The sequence below is a fragment of the Phyllobates terribilis genome, unplaced genomic scaffold (assembly GCF_046119375.1).
Source record: "Phyllobates terribilis strain yellow unplaced genomic scaffold, ASM4611937v1 Scaffold_1__5_contigs__length_1240528914, whole genome shotgun sequence".
NCBI lineage: Eukaryota > Metazoa > Chordata > Amphibia > Anura > Dendrobatidae > Phyllobates > Phyllobates terribilis.
The window spans coordinates 852163887-852188240 of record NW_027362761.1 but is presented as its reverse complement, the minus strand read 5'-3'; the positions used below and the strand labels follow the sequence as shown (position 1 = coordinate 852188240).

The following is a 24354-nucleotide window of genomic DNA, read 5'->3' as shown; positions in this document are numbered from 1 at the left end:
GTTTGGGTTTTTATTTTGTGATATCTTGACATGTACACTTATAGAATAAATATTGGACCTTCCCTAAGCCTAAAAAAGAATGTTTGAAATTCCCTAGTCTAAAGTCATAGCTTAATTTGTCTTGTCTTTCCACATTACAATCTCATAATGTTAGATCCTACATCAATCATGGAGTATCATAGCCAAAATCAATAAAATTTAAATTTTATTAAATAACACACTATGCAATACAAAATACACAATTAAATACGAATAAAAGGAGATGTTGAAATAGAAATGAACACCACACTGATTCAAAGGATAGAATAATCAGTGCCCAAAAATGACATGCATAAATTCTTAAATAAATGTTCATGTCATAATAGAGAATTTCAATAATCTGCCAAGCGGTAAGGTATGAACACAATAGAGGGTAGGCCCCAAGAGAAAATAATTACTTTATATACATTGCTCAAAAAAATAAAGGGAACACTCAAATAACACATCCTAGATCTGAATGAATGAAATATTCTCATTGAAAACTTTGTTCTGTACAAAGTTGAATGTGCTGACAACACAACCACACACAAATCATCAATGGAAATCAAATTTATTAACCAATGGAGGCCTGGATTTGGAGTCACCCCCAAAATTAAAGTGGTAAAACACACTACAGGCTGATCCAACTTTGATGTTCTGTCCTTAAACCAAGTCAAAATGAGGCTCAGTATTGTGTGTGGCCTCCACGTGCCTGTATGACCTCCCTACAACACCTGGGCATGCACCTGATGAGGTTGTGGATGGTCTCCTGTGGGATCTCCTCCCAGACCTGAACTAAAGCGTCCGCCAACTCCTGGACAGTCTGTGGTGACAACGGTGGATGGAGCGAGACATGATGTCCCAGATGTGCTCAATTGGATTCCGGTCTGGCGAACGGACGGGCCAGTCCATAGCTTCAATGCCTTCATCTTGCAGGAACTGCTGACACACTCCAGCCACATGAGGTCTGGCATTGTCCTGCATTAGGAGGAACCCAGGGCCAACTGCACCAACATATGGTCTCACAAGGGGTCTGAGGATCTCATCTCAGTACCTAATGGCAGTCATGCTACCTCTGGCGAGCACATGGAGGGCTGTGGGGCCCTCCAAAGAAATGCCACCCCACACCATTACTGACCCACCGGTCATGCTGAAGGATGTTGCAGGCAGCAGATCGCTCTCCACGGCGTCTCCAGACTCTGTCACATGTGCTCAGTGTGAACCTGCTTTCATCTGTGAAGAGCACAGGGCTCCAGTGGCGACTTTGCCAATCCTGGTGTTCTGTGGCAAATGCCAAGCGTCCTGCACGGTGTTGGGCTGTGAGCACAACCCCCCATCTATGGAGGTCGGGCCCTCATACCACCCTCATGGAGTCGGTTTCTAACCGTTTGTGCAGACACATGCACATTTGTGGCCTGCTGGAGGTCATTTTGCAGGGCTCTGGCAGTGCTCCTCTTGCACAAAGGTGGAGGTAGCGGTCCTGCTGCTGGGTTGTTGCCCTCCTATGGCCCCCTCCACGTCTCCTGGTGTACTGGCCTGTCTCTTCGTAGCGCCTCTAGCCTCTGGACACTACGCTGACAGACACAGCAAACTTTCTTGCCACAGTTCGCATTGATGTGCCATCCTGGATGAGCTGCACTACCTGAGCAACCTCAGTGGGTTGTAGAGTCCGTCTCATGCTACCACGAGTGTGAAAGCACAACCAACATTCAAAAGTGACCAAAACAACTGCCAGAAAGCATTGGTACTGAGATGTGATCTGTGGTCCCCATTTGCAGAACCACTCCTTTATTGAGTGTGTCTTGATAATTGCCAATAATTTCCATCTATTTTCTATTCCATTTGCACAACAGCATGTGAAATTGATTGTCAATCAGTGTTGCTTCTTAAGTGGACAGTTTGATTTCACAGAAGTTTGATTTACTTGAAGTTATATTCTGTTGGTTGTGTTCCCTTTATTTTTTTTGAGCAGTGTATAATGATATAGCCATTAAGGTTAGGCTAGGATAATCAAAATGCCGACTCTGGTACTCTGAAATATTCTTCGGAGGAAGTTGACGTTAAAATGCGCGTCGGGGGTGTTTTCTGTCTGGACTGCCACACTGGTTTGCCTCTTTTATTATATTTTCCTGATTGTTTACATCATGCTGCCATCTTGGTATGTTTGTGTCTCTGTTTGCATAGGCATCTCTTAATACTTCAGAGTTATCTATGGGACCCTGTGCACACCTGCATATATTTTGTAGTATAGGCTGTCCATTTTAGGTATCTGATTATGCAACACTAGATTTGTGCCTCTGTCTATGCTGGCTGCACACTGTTCCCATATATGTCATTTTGATGATCCTGGCCTAGCCTTAATGGCTATATCATTATACTGTATATAAAGTAATTCCTTTTCTTTTGGGGCCTACCCTCTATTTTGTTCATACCTTACTGCTTGGTATATTGTTGAAATTATTATTTAGACTATGTGCCCACGATGCAGAAATGCTCAGGATTTTTTCCTGAGCGTTTCTGCATCTTCCTGGCAGAAAAAAACGCATGCGGATTGTACATGCAGATTCTACATGCGGATTGTACATGCGGATTGTACATGCGGATTGTACATGCAGATTGTACATCCGGATTGTACGTGCGGATTGTACATGCGTTTTTCCTGCCAGGGACATGCGGATGTGAAACGTTCTTCACATGCATTTCCGCATGCGGGTTGACAAGCGCTTTCCAAGCGATTTTAGCATCACTTGGAAAGTGCTTGACAACTTGGTCACACTATATAAATCCATGCAAATAGCATGGATTTATATAGTGTGACCCGAGAGAATGTCAAAAAATAAAAAATAAATATATACTTACCCTCCGATGGCCCGCGCTGTCTTGCTTCGCTCGGTCCCGGCTGCCGGCAGCGGTACACTGAAGGACCTGCCAATGTCAGCGTCGCGTGACCTGTCACATGACTCTGACGTCAGCGCAGGTCCTTCATTCCATCGCAAAGTGCCGGGAAGCAAGGAGGAGCGCAGCGCGGGCCGCCAGAAGGTAAGTATACATTTTATTTTTTATTTTATTCTTTTTTTACAGCTTTTTTAATGGTACCTGGGTGTGGATGAGACTCTCCTCTCCTCTCCACCCGGGTACCATCCGCACATTAGAACGCGCCAATTACGCAAGTACAGATGCAGTCTTGCGGAATTGGCGCATTCTAATGCAAGTCAATGGCGGCGAAAACGCAGCACTTGCGCAAAATAATTGGTAGTGCTGCGTTTTTTTCCACAATGATAATCCGCAGCGGAAATTTCCGCAGCATGTGCACAGCACATGTGGATTATCATTGGGGAACATGGCAGGCCTTCTACCATGCATTTTTTAAGCATTTCTGCAGCATTTTTGCCGCTGCGGAAACGCTTAAAAAACGCATCGTGGGCACACAGCCTTATTATGACGTTAACATTTATTTTAGAATTTATGCATGTTATTTTTGGACACTAATTTTATTCAAAGCATAGATTAATCACTCAGTCCTTGTTCTGGCAGTTATGATATATGCTTGATTAGGCATCCAGTGTGGTGTTCATTTGTTTCAACATCTCCTTTTATTCATGTTTTTTAATTGTATGTTTTGTATTGTGGTGTTTAATAAAATTTACATTTTACTGATTTTGGCTATGATGCTCCGTGATTGATGTAGGATCTAATGTTTGGAGCGCCTTAGTATCTAGTCCATTCATAGATGTTGTTCTGTGCAGACAGTTGCAGTATTTGGACCATATTTCATAGATGTCTGAATTCAGTCTATAGCAGGCAGAAAACTCGGACGATTTTTTTTTACATCAGCAGCTATTAATCATTCACAAGACCATTTACAGTTTACTATGTTAAAGAATTGCAATGCACAAAAGATAAGACCGGATGCTATCCGTATGGCATCCATCTCAGCATACGAAATAAACTAGTACATGCTGTGATTTTTTTTTTTTCCCCTCCTCCACATGCAGATTTAGTTAGTGAAAAACCCACCCATCTGAACTGCCCTATTGAATAACATTTGTCCATGTACTATCCGTGTTTTCACAGACTGCACTCAGATTGAAAAGATAGTCGTATGAACCTGCATTTACTCCCTGCTCCCAAATTGTCTGATGGCGGGGCTTGCAAATCTGCAATGTTAGCAGTTGCTATTCGTGAGAGAAGCCGGAGCTCTACCTGTAGCAGATGAAGTCTGTCACAAATGTATCGTTTAACTGGGAAATTTTGGGGGGTTTTTTTGCACTTTTTTTTTCAGCGTGTAACAAGTGGTTCAAATATATATATTTTTTTTTTTCAGACTTTGTCACACATATACCAAATATTTTTTTATTTCTTTATTTTTGATTAAGGAAAATGGGGGTGATAAATAAAAAAATATATCTCTTTAATATTTTTAATTTTAACCATATTTTTAGTCTCCCTAGGGGATATTAACCCCTTTCTGACATGGTCAGTAATAGTACGTCACTGTGCCCTGGGCCTATTGGGCTAGGGTTGTACTATTACGCACTATGCGATCACGCCTGCACACAAGCTGTGCGAGGGCAATCGCCGCCGGGTGTCATCTTTTAGTACTGGTTGTCAGCTTTTAGTACCGGTTGTCAGCTGTGACCATGTGCCAGGAGCGGTTCCCCACCACTCCCGGAACATTAACTCCTGAAATGCTGCGATCGAAGTCGATCGCAGCATTCCGGTGGCAAGGGGAGGTAAGCGCCGATACTTACCTCCTCACCGGTGTCCCGCGCTGTCTGTGCAGGCTCCCGGTGCTTGTCATGGTGACCCGGATGTCGTCATGACGACATCCGTGTCACCAGACAGCAGGAAGTTAGGTAGACCGTGCTCAGTGCACGGTCTACCTAACTTGTGTGCACAGGGTGCTGCAGCATTACCTAACTTGTGTGCACAGGGTGCTGCAGCATTTCTATGCTGTACAGGCGATCTGGGTGAAAAAAATTAAAGTCCCATAGTGGGACAAAGTATAAAAGTTAATAAACAGAGTGAAAAAAATAATCCCCAAAAAATAAAAATATATTGTACCCATGACTAAATATTATTCTGAAAAAAAACAAACCAATAAAAGTACACACATTTGGTATCGCCGTGTCGAACGACCTGACCTATAAAACTGTCCCAATAGTTAACCCCTTTAGTGAACATGGTAAAAAAAAATAAAAAACAAAGCCTCGTTTTTTCCTAAGTCATCATACCGCAAAACAAAAAATGGAATAAAACGTGATCAAAAAGACAAATGTAAATAAAAATGGTACCGCTGAAAACGTCATCTTGTCCTGCAAAAAACAAGTCACCATACAGCTCCATCATCCGAAAAATAAGTTATAGCTCTCAGAATAAAGCGATGCAAAAAAATATGTTCTATAAAATAGCTTTTATTGTGTAAAAGCACCAAAACACAAAAAACGATATAAATGCGGTACCACTGTAAACGTACTGACCCTAAGAATAAAGCTGGCTTTTCAATTTTACCACACGCAGAATAGCAACAAAAAAAATCCTTAATTGTTGGTTTTTATTTATTCTGCCTCCCAAAAATCGTTCTAGTAAGCGATCAAAAAATGTCACGTGCCTGAAAATGGTACCAATAAAAACATCAGCATGTCCCACAAAAAACAAGCCATCACATAACTGTCGGCTGAAATATGGAAAAATTATAGCTCTCAAAATATGGCGATGCCAAAACTAGTCTTTGCCTAAAAAAAGCGTCTTTTAGAGTATGTGACAGCGGTCAATCATAAAAACCCGATATTAATCTGGTGTTGCTGTAATTGCACCGACCCGAAGAATAAAGTCGTCTAATCACTTTCACTTATATCGCACGAGGAAAGGAGTAAAAAATAAATTCTAGGGTTGGGAGTTTTTCAAAAGTAAAGAAAAAAAAAATGATGACGATATGGCGACCAGTGTTAAGCACAAGTTCTCGCTACTTGAGTTTGCATCGGGTGCTTGGGTATGCACCGAGTACTGCGGGTGCTCGAGTCTCCGCCCCACATGCTTTGTGGCCAAACAAACCTTGCGGGGATTGCCTGCCATGCACAAGAGATCTCCGCATCTTTTTTTTGGGGTGTGAAACAACCGTGAAACATGCGGGGCGGGGACTCAAGCACCCGCGATACATGGTGCATACCTGAGTACCCGATGCAAACTCAAGTAGTGAGCACTTGTGCTCAAGACTAATGACAACTTATTCAATAGGATGACCTAATGTTATCAAATTCTGTGTCGTACCTCTGGGTTCAAAATGTTCACTATACCCCTTGATAAAATCCTTGAGGGGTCTAGTTTCCAAAATGGGGTCATTTGTGGGGGGTTTCCACTATTTCGACACATCAGGGGCTCTCCAAACGCGACATGGCGTCCGCTCTCAATTCCAGCCAATTTTACGTTCAAAGTCACACAGTGCTCCTTCCCTTCTGAACCCTGCCGAGCGCCCAAACAGTGTATTTTCCCCACATATGGGGGTATCGACTTACTCAGGAGAAACTGCACAACAAATGGTATGGAGCAATTTCTCCTGTTACCCTTATGAAAATGCAAAATTAGGGGCTGAAAAACATTTTTGTGGGAAAAATGTGAAAATTTTATTTTTACGGCTCAATGTTATAAACGTCTGTGAAGCACCTTGGGGTTCCAGGTGCTCACCACACATCTAGATAAGTTCCATGAGGGGTCTAGTTTCCAAAATGGTGTCACTTGTGGGGGGGTTTCCACTGTTTAGGCACATCAGGGGCTCTTCAAACGCAATATGGCGTCCACTAATCATTCAAGCAATTTTTACATTCAAAAAGTTAAATGGCGCTCCTTCCCTTCCGAACCCTGCCGGTTTTCTTCCACATATGGGGTATCAGCTTACTCAGGAGAAATTGCACAACAAATTTTGGGGTCCATTTTTTCCTGTTACTGTTGCAAAAATAAAAAAAATTGGGGTCTAAAGTAACATTTTTGTGAAAAAAAATAAAAAATTTTTCTTCCACATTCCAAAAATTCCTGTGAAGCACCTGAAGGGTTAATAAACTTCTTGAATGTGGTTTTCAGCACCTTGAGGGGTGCAGTTTTTAGAATAGTGTCACTTTTGGGTATTTTTGTCATAAAGGCCCCTGAAAGTCACTTCAAATGTTGGTCAACTTTTAACCCTTATAACTTTCTAACAAAAAAAAATTTTGGTTCCAAAATTGTTTTTATGTAAAGTAGACATGTGGGAAATGTTATTTATTAACTATTTTGTGTGAAAAATTTCCGATTTTTTTCACAAATAAATGCAAGTGATATCGAAGAAATTTTACCACTATCATGAAGTACAATGTGTCACGATAAAACACTCTCAGAATCAGTGGGATCCGTTTCAGAGTTATTACCTCATAAAGTGACAGTGGTCAGAATTGTAAAAATTGGTCTGGTCATTAACATGCAAACCACCCTCAGGAGTAAAGGGGTTAACGTGCGATCGTTTGATTGCTTATACTACATACTGCGATACTACAGTATTGCAGTATATAGTAAAATCACGATTATCCTATGAAGCTCAGGAGTACTAAGATGGCAGTTACGAGGGCTTTCAGCAGGTCATCTGCTGCCATGATAACTCATTGACTCCCCGTAATTATGACAGGGGGGAATGCCTTGAGAGCCGATGTAATGGTGACATTGAAAGCGACATTTAAATGGATAAACTGCAGCAATCAGAGCACACTCTGGTCACGTAGTTGCACAGCTGGCATCTGCCTACCATGAAGCGGCCTCCGCTTTTGAGCTGGCTTCATACGTTTTCCTAATAGATCACTGAAGAACAGTATGTAATTAAAGGGGGGAGTCCAGGAATACAAAAAGTCTGCTTTCTTCCAGAATCACTGGCACGCTTGTAAAATGGGGTGACAATGCTGGACACTGATCAAAACATTTGTTAGTTCCTTAGAATTAAACATAGAATTACTGTAATTTTTGGATTATAAGATGCACTCATCCCCCTTCCCTCCCAAATTTGGAGGTTTGGAGGGGGTGTGGGTGTGTCTTATAATCAGAATTGAGCGGTGGAGCTTACCGGCTGCGGTGGAGCGGGGTCCCAGGGTCACTGCTGCTGCTGGAAGCTTCTGGCAGAGGCAGGAGTCGGGAGATGGCTGCGGGCCCCATGCTGGTAGGATGAGGTGTTCGGTGGTGTGGGGGCTCCACCGACATTTTGTGAAAGCTGGAGCCCTGCACCTTCCATACTCTTCTATGCAGTGGATTCTGGGAAAATGGCCCCGGAGGCGTCACATGCTCATATTGAGCAAATATCTCGAGGAGATGATATTTTGCCACCTGGGACCCTGTGCCGCCGCCGCCCCTCCCCCTAGGTAAGCTGATTATAACGCACCAGTTTATTAAGCATTTTTTTTCCTATTTTCGTCCCCAAAATTTGGGGTGTGCCTTATAATCCCCAAAATACGGTATGTGCTGGGGAACAGGTACATAATCTAGTATATACAGTAGATATAAAAAGTCTTCACACCCATGTTAAGATGCCTTTTATTATATTTTTTGTTAATGACAAAAACCTACCAAGATGAATCCTTACAGAAGTTTTTCCATCTTTAATGTCACCCATAATCTGTACAAATCCATTGAAAATGAAAGTGAAATCTTTGAGTGAAAAAAGAAAAATGAACTAGAACAATGTACAATATGTTTAGCAAGAATATATGATGCTTAAATCAGGATAAATAATAATACACGATCAAGCAAATGTCGGATGAAACCCCATCAGGTGAAGAGAAAGGGAAGCCATTTATAGATATTGCACAGAAACCAAGGAGTATAACAAGGGTCTATATTGAAAAAGCTGTTTGCTCCCTGAAGATTTTACATTGTTGTGCCTTTGTTTATTTTACAACAGTAAAAGCAGATACAGACATTTCAGATGCACAAGGGAACTTCAGGAAACCGACTTTACCAGTGCATGTCCCACATAGATTCCTTGTTACACCCCCAAGTTTTGTAGTTATGTAAAGTACCTATCTCCAGCTGGCTTTCTTTTCTCCTTTCCTGATGGGGTTTCATTTGACATTTACTTGATGTTGCATTTTTCATCCATGTTTGTGCATTCTATGTTCTTGCTAAATACATTCATCATGTTTATATCTGCATTTGTTGTATATCTGTACCAGGTTTGAGTCCACTACGCGGTTTTGCTGGCTGCAGGTGGTGGTGGTGTTTTCTGCTTGAATCCGGTTAGGTTATGTGCCCACGATGCAGAAATGAAGCAGAACATTTCCGCAGCGTTTCTGCATGGTCTTGGCAGTCAAAAACGCTTGCGGATTTTACAAGCGTTTTTGCAGCGTTTTTACATGCGGATTTGACTTGCGTTTTTCAAATGCATAGGGATCGCAAATCTGCATGCAGAAACGCACAAATAATTGACATACTGCGGATTTTTCCGCAAAGAAAATCCCCTGCGGAAAATTCCGCAGCATGGGCACAGAACATACAGATTTTCATTGGGGATCATGGGGTACGGATTACCAAGCGTTTTGCAAGCAAAAACGCATAGTGGGCACACAGCCTAAAGATACCTTCGGCCTGATTCATCATTTTTGGTTTTGTTACTTTTTTCTTTTGACTGCTTGATTACCATCTATCTCCACCCTTCTGTGGCTCTATGATGCCAGAGCTGTCAATCAAAGAAGAGGGGGGGGGCAGATAGAGGGAAAACTGTGAAACTGTGAAGCTGTGAAGTGGCGGGACTTAGTCTGAACCGTCATCCTGTGCTGACAGAGTCCTTTTAACTAGTTTTGTGACTTTTTTTTGTGAGAAAAATTGCACCTTTTTCAAAATGTCACGAAAAATGTGCCAAAATGCCTAGCATATACAAAATCACTCCAGGAGGAAACCAATTTTTGCAGCTTTTTAAAGGTCACATTTCACTCAATCTGGCTTTTTTTTTAGACATATTCATAAGTATCAGGAAACTACCGAATTTTTCGGACCATAAGACGCACCTTCCTTCCCATATTTGGGAGGAAAATGGGGGGTGCGTCTTATGGTCCGAACGTAGCTTACCTGGGGAGTTGAGGTGGTGGTGGAACGGGATCTCAGGAAGCAGGGTCCCAACCTCAGGAACCTGGCAGTGGCAGAACCGGTGAGATGCTGCGGGGCCGGTGTTGATGGTCAGGCAGAGCGGAGTGGATTGCTTTTCCGGCGGCTGCAGCCATCTTCCCGAAGCCGCAATCTACAGGGAAATGGCTGTGCAGACTGGGATCTCGGCGGCCATTTCCCTGAGGCCCACAGCTTCGGGAATATGGCTGCCGAGATCCCAGTGTGCACATGCGCCGGCTTGGGCGGCAGTTTCCCTGTAGATCACGGCTTCAGGCCCCAAGAAAAGAAATACACTCCGCTCTCTGCCTGACCGCCGACACCGGCCCCGCAGCATCTCACCGCTTCTGCCGCCGCTGAGTTCCTGAGGGACCCTGCTTCCTGCGATCCCTTTTGACCAGCACCGCAACCCCCTGCTGCTGGCGACACCCCCTTCTCCCACCCACGGCCCGCATCATTGCTTCACTTCTGCCGCCGCTGGCTTCCTGAGGGACCATGCCTCCTGTGACCACCGCTCCCCAGGTAGGATACCAATTCAGACCAGAAGACGGACCCCCATCTTATAAAAAAAAAAATGTTCCCTATTTTCCACCCCCAAAAATTTGGGGTGCGTCTTATAGTACGGTGTGTTTTATAGTCTGAAAAATACGGTGACTAAATCACAGCTTGTAAAGGGAGCAAATTTGAATTTGTTGCAAATCAAAGTCACTAATTGAAAAGTATTGACACCAAAAAAACTAGCGGAAATGCAATAATGAATCAGATCCTTTACGTTTTTACAGTTGTGTAGTGATGAGCGAGCATGTTCGCTACTGCTCGGTGCTCGCCAAATATTTCCAGGGTTGCTCTGCGGGAGCTCGGGTCCCCTCCCTGCATGTTTGGCGCTCTTTAGAGCGCCAATCAACATGCAGGGATTGCCTACCACTCACTGTAATGCCGTACCCATGTTGGTTGTGGCATTACAGTGGCTGGCCGCACAGCGTCATCAGGTCTATATCAGACCTGGCGCCGCCATGCTCGTCACAGTCACTCCGGAATTAGACAGTGTAGGGAGAGGTGCTGCTGAGCTAGGGAGAGATTTGCTTGTGTATTAGGTAGTGTAGGGAGAAAAACCGTACATTACACATATCCATGTCAACAAACAGTCCTTCTGAGGACTAATCCATCTGCAGAGATATCAGGCAGGTAGGGTGTATAGGCAGGCGGTGTTTATAGCAGACTGCAGTGCATATAGCACAAGAGGCTCCATTCCAATTCTGCCTTCTGCTGCAGTTCGATATTTCTATACAAAGGCCCAGGTCTCAGGGGCCAGGAATACTTTTTTTTTGGATGTTATTCCTCATTATTTGCTTAAAAAGCAAGCCAGAGAACACTGTTTTTCTGCGCCATTTGCTTGTTGGCACTGCAGAATACAGCCAGGTCCTTTCCATATTAAAGCACTAGAAATCCAGCTATTTAAAACTGTGTTTACTCCATCAAACGGATCACATATACGTTGTCAGAAAATACTGCCATTTCTGCCCTCCATTAAAAATTTCCTTTAGTGTGTCAGTGAAGCAATTCACATCAGTTTGCTGTTCAAACTACTTACCTACAGGCCAGGTATTTAAAACTCTTGTTTTCTCCGTCACACGGATCACATATAAGTTCGCTCCAAACTCAGTCATTTTTAGTGAGCGTGGAAGATACTGTCCTCCATTTAAAATGGGCAAGGCACGTGGCAAGGGACGGGGAACTGGACGTGATGGTGATGGTGCATGCAGAGGCCGAGGACAAGGCCGTGGGCAAGCCGAAATTGTGCCACAACAAACACCCACATCTTCTCGCCTGACCTTCCTGTCCCAATTCCTAGGGGACGGCAGCACACCACTATTGAACCCAGAGCAGTGTCAAAAGGTTGTTGGTTGGATAGCGGATAATGCTTCCAGTCACTTAGCCACCACCACCACCACCACCCTGTCTTCGACACGGTCAAGTCTCAGTAGCCGTGAGTCTGGACCGCATATTCCTCACCCTGATCCTCCTTCCTCCCACCATGCCGAGTGCTCGGAGACAAATGATCCCACACTTGGACACTCTGAAGAGCTGTTCACTTTTCCATTTATAGATTCGGGCCTCTCGCCCGGTCCACTTGAAGCAGGGCAAGAGGAGATCATGTGTAGCGATGCCCAAATATTTGAGCGGCCATGGTCACACGAAGGCGACGGTGGGAAAGTGTCGCAAGAGGTGGACGATGATGAGACACAATTGCCAGAAAGTCAGGAGGAGGACCAGGGTGTGGAAGTGGAAGACGAGGTGGTGGATGATATAGTAACAGCAACAGGCTGTGCTGAAGCTAATCTGCTTAGGTGACAAACCACACAATGCTGAAGAGTTGTGGACAGGTCTGAAAGAGCAGGCAGATCTGTGGCTCACACCGCTGAACCTATAGCCAGGCATGGTCGTGTGTGACAATGTCCGGAACCTGGTGGCGGCTCTGAGGTGAGGCGAGCTCACACACGTACCATGCCTGGCCCATGTGCTTAACCTCGTGGTTCAGCGGTTTCTCAAAACCTACCTGGAGCTGCCGGATCTGCTTGTTAAAGTACGCCGCCTGTGTGCCCATTTTAGAAAGTCAGCTACAGCTTCCGCCGCCCTTGCCGTGTTTCAGCAGCGTTTGCAGCTTCCGGCTTACAGACTGGTGTGTGATGTCCCCACACATTGGAACTCTACACTGCAGATGTTGGGAAGGATTTGTGAGCAGAATTGGGCAGTTGTTGAGTACCAGCATCAACAAGGCTGTCGGTATTCAGTTCAGACTCGACACATAAGACCTCAGGAGTCTACATGGATGTCAGACATATGTACCATCCTCCAAAACTTTGAGGACTCCACCAAGATGCTGAGTGGCGATGACGCCATAATTAGCGTCACCATCCCGCTTCTCTGTCTTCTGAAACGCTCTCTGCTCACAATGAAAGAGGATGCATTGCAGGCGGAGCACGATAAGATGGAGCAAGGAACCATACAGGGTGATTACACACAGCCAAGCCTCTTCTCATCCCAACGTGGATTGGGTGACAATGAGGAAAAGGAGGAGGAGGAGGAGGAAGGACAGGAGCTAGTTTCATGCACTATAGATGGTACTACCTGCACAACTGTCAAACCGTCTGTTCAGCGTGGATGGCCAGAGGACAGAGAGGAGGAGGAGTGCATGGTCAGTCATCCTCTTGGTGAGGAAACGGAAGTCTTGCCTGTTAGTAGTCTGGCACGCATTGCTGAGTTTATGTTACACTGCCTTTCCCATGACCCCCGCGTTCTCAAAATTTTGGGTGACTGTCATTACTGGTTGGTGACACTTCTAGACCCACGCTACAAGGAGAACTTTATATCTCTTATTCCTGAGACAAACAGGTCTACAAAAATGGGGTTGTACCAGAAGGCCCTTGTTGCGGAACTATTAAAAAAATTCCCATCTGAAAACGCAGGGGGCAGAGGGCACACTTCGTTGGACAACCAAGGAATACAGGCGAGAGAGACACATCTTCAATCCAGCAGAGGCAGGGGAACACTGTCAAAGTTCTGGGAGAGTTTTCTCAGACCCTCCCATCGCACAGGCCCTGAGGCGCAGGGTACTCTCACAAGGAGTGCAAAGTTTGGGAAGATGCTGAGGGAGTACCTTGCCGACCGTACCAACGTCCTCCGTGATTCCGCTGTGCCTTATAATCATTGGGTATCCAAGCTGGATACGTGGAATGAACTGGCTCTCTATGCCTTGGAGGTCCTGGCCTGCCATGCCGCCAGCGTTTTATCAGAGCGGGTTTTTAGTGCTGCTGGTGGAATTATAACTGATAAGCGCATCCGCCTGTCAACTGAAAATGCTGACAGGCTGACTCTTATAAGAATGAACAAGGGCTGGATTGGGCCAGACTTCTCAACACCACCGAATGATAGCAGCGTAACATAAACTCCAATCCAGTGTCTTTTCTTGGGAGGTGTATTCCCATGCACCTTTTCACACCCACACATGGGTATACGCTTCCTGATATTGGCTATTTGCTCTTGTCCTCCTCCTTCTCCTCATCCTCCACCACCATATCACCAGGGTGACCATGGTCCGTGATGCAACACCCACATAATTTTTTTAAAGGGTGTTTATGATGCCCGTAAAAAAAAATTTTTATACAGTATGTTCATGTATACCCCCCAGGGGTAAATGTTTGTCAGCCCATACACTTAGTGCATGGGCATTAAAAGTATAGGAGGCCCGCTCCTTTCTAATGGGAACATTTTTTTATGAGGCCCTCCTCCATGTCTCTTCCAAGGGGCAATGAAGTGCCTCCAAATTTTTGGCAGCCTTTGCATTCACTGCATAGGCCAACACTATGGGAGACTCTCTCCTTTCTAATGGGAATTTGTCGTTACTGTGGCCCTGCTCTATGTGTCTTTAATTTCTTAGTGGGGTTTTTCCTAAATTTGGTCAGCCGTTGGACTCACTGTGTACCCTATAACTGTATAGCAGACCCTCTCTTTTCTAATGGGAACATGTCGTACCTTGTTACTGTGGCCCTGCTCTATGTGTCTTTAAATTCTTAGTGGGGTTTTTCCTAAAATTGGTCAGCTGTTGGACTCACTGCAAACCCTATAACTGTATAGCAGACTCTCTCCTTTCTAATGGGAATGCATTTTTCTTAAAAAATAACGTAAAAAAAACAAAACAATAGGATCTTTCTTTAGTATAAAAAACAGCGTCACCAATTTATCCTCAATGTAATCACATTGTTCAGCTTATGCACCTCCTCCTCCATCTCCGAAATGACCACATCAGTCACAAGCTGACAGCACTGCCTTGGCCAAGCGGCTGTGCTGAAGATAACATGCTTAATGCTTAATTGACAAACCGCCCAGCGCTGCAGAGTTGTTGAAAGCTGTAACACAGCAGCCTGATCTGTGGCTCTCACCGCTGAATATACAGCCAGGCATGGTCGTGTGTGACAATGGGCGGAACCTGGTGACGGAGAAATGACAGCCAAAGTAGATACGGTTTCCCTCTATGCCAGTCCTTTCACCGAGCTAAATATAACTCTCAGCAAAAAAAACTGTGGACTGTCTCCGTAACGTCCCTGGCCACATTCACCTGTCCACGTGTTTGTGGGTAGGTGGTCCTTCCCAGTAAGTGCACTGGGGAGGGCACGGGTAATGTTGTGGGACCCATGCTTGTGGAAAGGGGAGACGATACCGGGAAAAATAATGGCGGCTGGGGACCAAGTATGGACACCCGGCAGCCGCCTCCATAATATTGTGGACAGCTTCCGCCTCCACGAGCCTAAAAGGACATATTTCAAGTGCAAGCAGCTGCTTTGAAATCTGGCAGTTTAGTGTTGCGGCCTGTGGGTGGGTGGGTGTTTGGCTACATACTTGCGCTTGCATTCCAAGTAACAGAAAACTAAGCAGATGGTGGCCTCTATCATCATCATGGCCTCACCTTGGAACTATGAACTCTCCTGAAGGAGAAGCCAGGGCCCACCGGAGGAGTCTCCGGTTTTCTCGTGGGCCCGTCCAACCAGGGCTGTGGAGTCGGTAAGCCAAACCTGCGACTCCGACTCCTCAATTTCCCTTACACCGACTCCACGACTTCGACTCAGACTCCCACATACACTGCTGAAAAAAATAAAGGGAACACTCAAATAACATACCCTAGATTTGCATGAATGAAATATTCTCATTGATTACTTTGTTCTGTACAAAGTTGAATGTGCTGACAACAAAATCACACAAAAATCATCAATGAAATTCAAATTTATTAACCAATGGAGGCCTGGATTTGGAGTCACCCCAAAAATTAAAGTGGAAAAACACACTACAGGCTGATCCAACTTTGATGAAATGTCCTTAAAACAAGTCAAAATGAGGCTCAGTATTGTGTGTGGCCTCCACGTGCCTGTATGACCTCCCTACATGCTCCTGATGAGGTTGCGGATGGTCTTCTGTGGGATCTCCTCCAAGACCTGGACAAAAGCATCCGCCAACTCCTGGACAGTCTGTGGTGCAACGTGACTTTGGTGGATGGAGCGAGGCATGATGTCCCAGATGTGCTCAATCGGATTCAGGTCTGGGGAACGGGCGGGCCAGTCCATAGCTTCAATGCCTTCATCTTGCAGGAACTGCTGACATACTCCAGCCACATGAGGTCTGGCATTGTCCTGCATTAGGAGGAACCCAGGGCCAACCGCACCAGCATATGGTCTCACAAGGGGTCTGAGGATCTCATCTCAGTAACTAATGGCAGTCAGGCTAAATCTGGCGAGCACATGGAGGGCTGTGCTGCCCTCCAAAGAAATGTCACCCCACACCATTACTGACCCACTGCCAAAACGGTCATGCTGAAGGATGTTTCAGGCAGCAGATCGCTCTCCACGGCGTCTCCAGACTCTGTCACATCTGTCACATGTACTCAGTGTGAACCTGCTTTCATCTGTGAAGAGCACAGGGTGTCAGTGGCGACTTTGCCAATCCTGGTGTTCTGTGGCAAATGCCAAGCGTCCTGCACGGTGTTCTCCTGTGAGCACAACCCCCATCTGTGGACGTCGGGCCCACATACCACCCTCATGGAGTTGGTTTCTATCCATTTGTGCAGGCACATACACATTTGTGGCCTGCTGGAGGTCATTTTGCAGGGCTCTGGCAGTGCTCCTCCTGTTCCTCCTTGCACAAAGGCGGAGGTAGCGGTCCTGCTGCTGGATTGTTGCCCTCCTACGGACCCCTCCTGGTGTACTGGCCTGTCTCCTGGTAGCGCCTTCTTTATTGAGGGTGTCTTGATAATTGCCAATAATTTCCATCTATTGTCTATTCCATTTGCACAACAGCATGTGAAATTGATTGTCAATCAGTGTTGCTTCCTAAGTGGACAGTTTGATTTCACAAAAGTTTGATTTACTTGGAGTTATATTCTGTTGTTTAAGTGCTCCCTTTATTTTTTTGAGCAGTGTATATAGCTTATATTTAAGTGAAAAATGTATTGTAATACAATGTGAACATCAGACATTTAATCATTTTTATGATACAATAATCAAGATATTTAGATAGAACATAATATAGATTTATTGTAATACAACTTTAGAACACAAAAAACTGTAATAAATTGTAAATATGTAATATACTATGTAATATCGATTACATATATATATATATATATATATATATATAACGCTATAATAAACTATGTAAGTGGCAAAAAACAGTTTTCAACAAAAACATACTAAATAACATTTGTGCAGTCTATGAATTTGTTCTAAGAAATAGAATTGCCTCCATCAGATCCTCCTTCATAGATGACCTCAAATCTGACCTAATAATTTTAAGGCTAGAGAATAGTGATGAGCGAGCACTAAAATGCTCGGGTACTCGTTGCTCGGGTCGAGCAAATTGGAATACTCGGTTGCTCGACCTGAGCAACAAGCCCAATGTAAGTCTATCGGAAACTCGAGCATTTTTCAGGTGGCTCCCCCCGGCGGTCTGCAGAGGGCCTAAAAATTGCCCAAATCGATGGGAATAGTGCACACATGACATGGGAACAGCATGGGGAAGACCCCTGGAAGCATCTCTGACTCACAGATCACTGCTGTCAGCAACGTGGTCAGAGTATTACGCCACTTTTATGGACTCACAATAAAACATACAAAAACGAAACCAAAATGGATTTTCCTGGGAAATATATAAAGGAACATCCTTTCCAGGGTAATGACTTGTATATAAGGCAAAATAAATAACCAAAACCAAAAATACTCCTCCACAACTTGGGCTATGTTAACAGGTAGCGTTTTTGATGTGTTTTTGCACTTTTGAATTGCTTTCAACCAAGACAAATGCATTCACCAGGAAATGTCATTTTAACATTTTACAACCTTATCTGGCCATGTGGTGTGTGACACATCATCAGACACATGCATACAGTGCTGAAAAGACATGGCAACAGCATGGGGAAGACCTCTGGAAGCATCTCTGACTCCCAGGTCACTGCCTAAAAGTGTACCCATCATAAGTGATCCTTGGCGCATGCAAAGATGCCTCCCGCCATGCACCTGTCATTGCAGACTTGCAACAATCACCGTCCACGTCCTTGTCCCACTGCAGCGTTCAGTTGTCCCTACCCGATTCCTTGGAATGCAAGCGCAAGTATGCAGGCAGCCAGCCACCCACCCACCCACAGGCTGCAATACTATACTGCCAAATTTTTGACAGCTGCTTGCACTTGAAATGTGGCCTTTAAGGCTCGTGGAGGCGGAAGCTTTTCATAACCTCATGCCGGCGGCGGCCGGGTGTCCATACTCGGTCCCCAGCCGCCACTATATTTCCCGGTATCGCCTCCGCCTTCCACAAGCACGGGTCCCACAATATTACCCGTGCCCTCCCCATTGCACTTACTGGGAAGGATCGCCTAACCACAAACACGTGGGCAGGTAAATGTGGGCAGGGACGGTATGGAGCCAGTCCACAACTTTTTTTGCTGAGAGTTGTATTTAGCTCGGTGAAAGGACTGGCATAGAGGGAAACCGTATCTACCCTGGGTGTAATTTCTCCCAGGAAGTCCTGTAATTGAGCTTGTTGCAGAAGCAATGGCAGCCCGTCCAACATCAACTCGCACTTGTCGGTGGCGCTTTGACACACACACATCTTTCTTTGCGCATTTAATTTCTTGAATACAGAATTGGACAATGGCCTGATCTGTAATGCGTTTTGAGAAATAACATGCATAAGCATGGCCGATCCACATTAAAAAAGCAGCCATAGAGTGTCCGGGAACCTTCCCCCACACTTTTCTTAGCCAGGGCTGCTTTTTGGCAGGGTTGGACGAGCCCACCAGAGAACCGGAGACTCCTCCGGTGGGCCCTGGCTTCTCCTTCAGGAGAGTTCATAGTGCCGAGGTGAGGCCATGATGATGACAGAGGCCACCATCTGCTTAGTTTTCTGTTACTTGGAATGCAAGTGCAAGTATGCAACCAGCCAACAGGCCGCAACACTAAACTGCCAGATTTCTGGGCAGCTCTTTGCACTTGAAATATGTCCTTTTAAGCTCATGGAGGCGGAAGCTTTTCACAACCTCATGGCGGCGGCCGGGTGTCCATACTCGGGCCCCAGCCGCCACTATATTTCCCGGTATCTCCTCCGCCTTCCACAAGCACGGGACCCACAGCATTAACCGTGCCCTCCCCAGTGCACTTACTGGGAAAGACCGCCTAACCACAAACACGTGGACAGGTGAATGTGGCCAGGGACGGTACGGAGCCAGTCCACAACTTTTTTTGCTGAGATTTGTATTTAGCTCGGTGAAAGGACTGGCATAGAGGGAAACCGTATCTACCCTGCGTGTCATTTCTCCCAGTTAGTGGCCTGAACATTACTGCTGGTACTTTTCTGTGGGAATTTGCTTGCCTCCTACCAGCCTGGAATATTTCCAGCAAACTATGGTACGGCGCCATGGTATTAGCACTGCCCCCACTACCAGTACCGAAGCCATCCCCAATTTCCTTCTCAGGAATTTTATTTGGTACACTGAGTGGCTGCCCAAATACATTTTCTCACAAAGGAGCTGAAGATAGAGTGGCAGTAGGTGCAAGTTTCTCCAGCCTGTTAGATATTAGAGGGTGAACGGCAGCACAGTGGACCAGTGGTTAGCACTGAAGCCTTGCAGCGCTGGGATCCTGGGTTCAAATCCCAGCAAGGACAACATCTGCAAGGACTTTGTATGTTCTCCCCATGTTTGCGTGTGTTTCCTCCTCAGTAAAAAAGCAGCCATAGAGTGTCTGGGAACCTTCCCACACACTTTTCTTAGCCAGGACTGCTTCTCAGCAGGGTTGGACGGTCCCACCAGAGAATCCTCTGGTGTGCCTTGGCTTCTACCTCAGGAGAGTTCATGATAGCACTAACTTTGCAGCTGCTATGGGGCTCTTGAGCGGGTGGGAAAGGTTAGCCCTCAGAATCAAATCCTCTGGTGGGCACAATGTTTTTCAATATGAAGCAGCTTCTCAGTGGGAGTTGTATTTCACCACAGCCATATTCTTTAACTCGGTGAAAGGACTGGCATAGAGGGAAACCGTATCTACCCCGGCTGTCATTTCTTCGTCACCAGGTTCCGCCCATTGTCACACACGACCATGCCTGGCTGTATGTTCAGCGGTGAGAGCCACAGATCAGGCTGCTGTGTTACAGCTTTCAACAACTCTGCAGCGCTGGGCGGTTTGTCAATTAAGCATTAAGCATGTTATCTTCAGCACAGCCTGTTGCCGCTTGGCCAAGGCAGTGCTGCAGTGCTGTCAGCTTGTGACTGATGTGGTCATTTCGGAGATGGAGGAGGAGGTGCATAAGCTGAACAATGTGATTACATTAAGGATAAATTGGTGATGCTGTTTTTTATACTAAAGAAAGATCCTATTGTTTTGTTTGTTTTACGTCATTTTTTAAGAAAAATGCATTCACCGGGAAATGTAATTTTAACATTTTACAACCTTATCTGGCAATGTGGTGTGTGACACATCATCAGACACATCCTGTTTTATTTATGATGGAGGGACTCTGAAAGTCATAAAGCCTATTTTTACAGGGACATCAGACGGCCCTTACTATTCTTAAAAGGTTAGCAGTCGGCCCTAGCTATTGTAAGAGAGCCATCAGCTGGCTATGCTTTGTTGTTCCCATTATTAACAAGTGCGTCTCCTATACTGTTATTGCATATCCAGTGACTGCAAGGGCTGCCAAAAATTTGGCCGCAACCCAATATCCCTTTGATGGGACACAGAGGAGTGTCTCAGTAAAAAAAATGTTCCCATTATAAAGGAGTGGGTCTCCAATAGTGGTAATGCCCATGCTGTGACTGCAAGGGCTGCCAAAATTTAGGAAAAACCCCACTAAGAATTTAAAGACACATAGAGCAGAGCCACAGTAACAAGGTACGACATGTTCCCATTAGAAAGGAGAGGGTCTGCTATACAGTTATAGGGTATACAGTGAGTCCAACGGCTGACCAATTTTAGGAAAAACCCCAGTAAGAATTTAAAGAGACAAGGAGCAGGGCCACAGTAACAAGGTACGACATGTTCCCATTAGAAAGGAGAGGGTCTGCTATACAGTTATAGGGTATGCAGTGAGTCCAACAGCTGACCAATTTTAGGAAAAACCCCACTAAGAATTTCAAGACCCACGGAGCAGGGCCACAGTAACAAGGTACGACATGTTCCCATTAGAAAGGAGAGGGTCTGCTATACAGTTATAGGCTAAGCAGTGAGTCCAACGACTGACCAATTTTAGGAAAAACCCCACTAATAATTTAAAGACACACGGAGCAGGGCCACAGTAACAAGGTACGACATGTTCCCATTAGAAAGGAGAGGGTCTGTTATACAGTTATAGGGTATTCAGTGAGTCCAACGGCTGACCAATTTTAGGAAAAGCCGCGCTAAGAATTTAAAGACACATAGAGCAGGGCCACAGTAACGACAAATTCCATTTAGAAAGGAGAGAGTCTGCTATACAGTTATAGGGTATGCAGTGAGTCCAACGGTTGACCAATTTTAGGAAAAACCCCACTAAGAATTTAAAGACACATAGAGCAGGGCCACAGTAACAAGTACGACATGTTCCCATTAGAAAGGAGAGGGTCTGCTATACAGTTATAGGGTATGCAGTGAGTCCAACGGCTCACCAATTTTAGGAAAAACCCCACTAAGAATTTAAAGACACACAGAGCAGGGCCACAGTAACAAGTACATGTTCCCATTAGAAAGAAGAGAGTCTGCTATACAGTTATAGGGTTTGCAGTGAGTCCAACGGCTGACCAATTTTAGGAAAAACCCCACTAAGAATTTAAAGACACATAGAGCAGGGCCACAGTAACAAGGTACGACATGTTCCCATTAGAAAAGAGAGGGTCTGCTATACAGTTATAGGGTATGCAGTGAGTCCAACGGCTGACCAAATTTAGGAAAAACCCCACTAAGAAATTAAAGACACATAGAACAGGGCCACAGTAATGTCAAATTCCCATTAGAAAGGAGAGAGTCTCCCATAGTGTTGGCCTATGCAGTGAATGCAAGGGCTGCCAAAAATTTGGAGGCACTTCAATGCCCCTTGGAAGAGACGTGGAGGAGGGCCTCATAAAAAAATGTTCCCATTAGAAAGGAGCGGGCCTCCTATACTTGTAATGCCCATGCACTAAGTGTATGGGCTGACAAACATTTACCCCTGGGGGGTATACATGAACATACTGTATAAAAATTTTTTTTACGGGCATCATAAACACCCTTTAAAAAAATTATGTGGGTGTTGCATCACGGACCATGGTCACCCTGGTGATATGGTGGTGGAGGATGAGGAGAAGGAGGAGGACAAGAGCAAATAGCCAAAATCAGGAAGCATATACCCATGTGTGGGTGTGAAAAGGTGCATGGGAATACACTTCCCAAGAAAAGACACTGGATTGGAGTTTATCATTCGGTGGTGTTGAGAAGTCTGGCCCAATCCAGCCCTTGTTTATTTTTATAAGAGTCAGCCTGTCAGCATTTTCAGTTGACAGGCTGATGCGCTTATCAATTATAATTCCACCAGCAGCACTAAAAACCCGCTTTGATAAAACGCTGGTGGCAGGGCAGGCCAGGACCTCCAAGGCATAGAGAGCCAGTTCATTCCACGTATCCAGCTTGGATACCCAATGATTATAAGGCACAGCGGAATCACGGAGGACGTTGGTACGGTCGGCAAGGTACTCCTTCAGCATTTTCCCAAACTTTGCACTCCTTGTGAGAGTACCCTGCGCCTCAGGGCCTGTGCGATGGGAGGGTCTGAGAAAACTCTCCCAGAACTTTGACAGTGTTCCCCTGCCTCTGCTGGATTGAAGTTGTGTCTCTCTCGCCTGTACTCCTTGGTTGTTCAACGAAGTGTGCCCTCTGCCGCCAGTGTTTTCAGATGGGAATTTTTTTAATAGTTCCGCAACAAGGGCCTTCTGGTACTGCTCCATTTTTGTAGACCTGTCCGCCTCAGGAATAAGAGATATAAAGTTCTCCTTGTAGCGTGAGTCTAGAAGTGTCACCAACCAGTAATGACTGTTACCCAAAATTTTGAGAACGCGAGGGTCATGGGAAAGGCAGCGTAACATAAACTCAGCTATGCGTGCCAGACTACTAACAGGCAAGACTTCCGTGTTTATGTTTATGCTCTGGTTTCAAGCTTATCTGAAGTCCCTGATGAAAACCCCTGTGGGGTTGAAGCGTTGGGCAACTAGATGAGCAACTATATTGGAGAAACAATTAAAGCATCTACTTTTGTATCACAACTATTGACTTTCTACATTTATTGAGAGTGCCGGAATCTTATCATATCTTGTCTAGAAAGTTGTGTTCCTGGCACCTTTTTTTCATAAGTCGAGCTTGGTCCTTATATATTATTGATCTGAAGTTTGGTTGGTACCAAAGCTCCTATTTAAATTCCCATGTCGTTCAATACGTTTGCATATAACGACGAAGAAACTGCAGCTACCCTATCTAAGATTGATAGGAATACCTTTCTTCACTCTTCCACCGAGGACAACAAAACCCGGGACTACGAAAAAGAAAGAAAGAAATTGGTTGCTCTTGACCTGCATCTCTCTACCCTTGCCGAATATCACCGTGTTAAACGGATCCCCAGAGGACTCAGAGTCAACATTTAACCAACCTTATTTGCTGACAATATTGAATTTTGATACAAATTTGAGCGCATTCTCAATAAATGCTCCATGGACCTTATTTTACGCACTATAGATTCTATACAAAAAGAGATAACTGAACTCGAAGGGAGGATTATTTCCCTAGAGGATCAGCTGGCCAACACTACACCCACTGACCAGTTCGAGAGTCTCAAAAAGAGAACCACTGATATTCTGATCTCCTACAAAAAAACACTACAAGACCGTAAGATATCTAAATTTAAGAGAGACGAGGAGGACTATCAATCAGGCCAGGTGTATAGATGGCAATCGGGCCAAACCACGTACGGCTCTCGTTTCTACTCATCCTCTGGCAGCGACGGCGAGTATATGCCCCCACGCCCCAGACGTTTTTTTTTGGGCATGACAACCCCGACATGCCAAACGTGGAGGGGCAAGAGGGGGACAGTCCACAGAGTCCAACAGGTTCCTAACTACTTTACCACCTCCTGTTCCCCCACAGGTGCAGCCCGAGAGAATGACTCTACGATCACAGGTAGGCCCGACGTCCTTGT

At 45.1% G+C, this 24354-nt stretch overlaps 1 long non-coding RNA gene across 1 annotated transcript in view; it reads left to right on the top strand.

The window, feature by feature from the left end:
* Positions 1-8078: 8078 nt before the first annotated feature.
* LOC141153555 (uncharacterized) overlaps positions 8079-24354 on the top strand; it is a 133317-nt gene continuing 117041 nt past the window's right edge. The window contains exon 1 of the long non-coding RNA XR_012247320.1: positions 8079-8390. This is a non-coding gene — a long non-coding RNA (uncharacterized lncRNA). The remainder of the gene's footprint in view (positions 8391-24354) is intronic.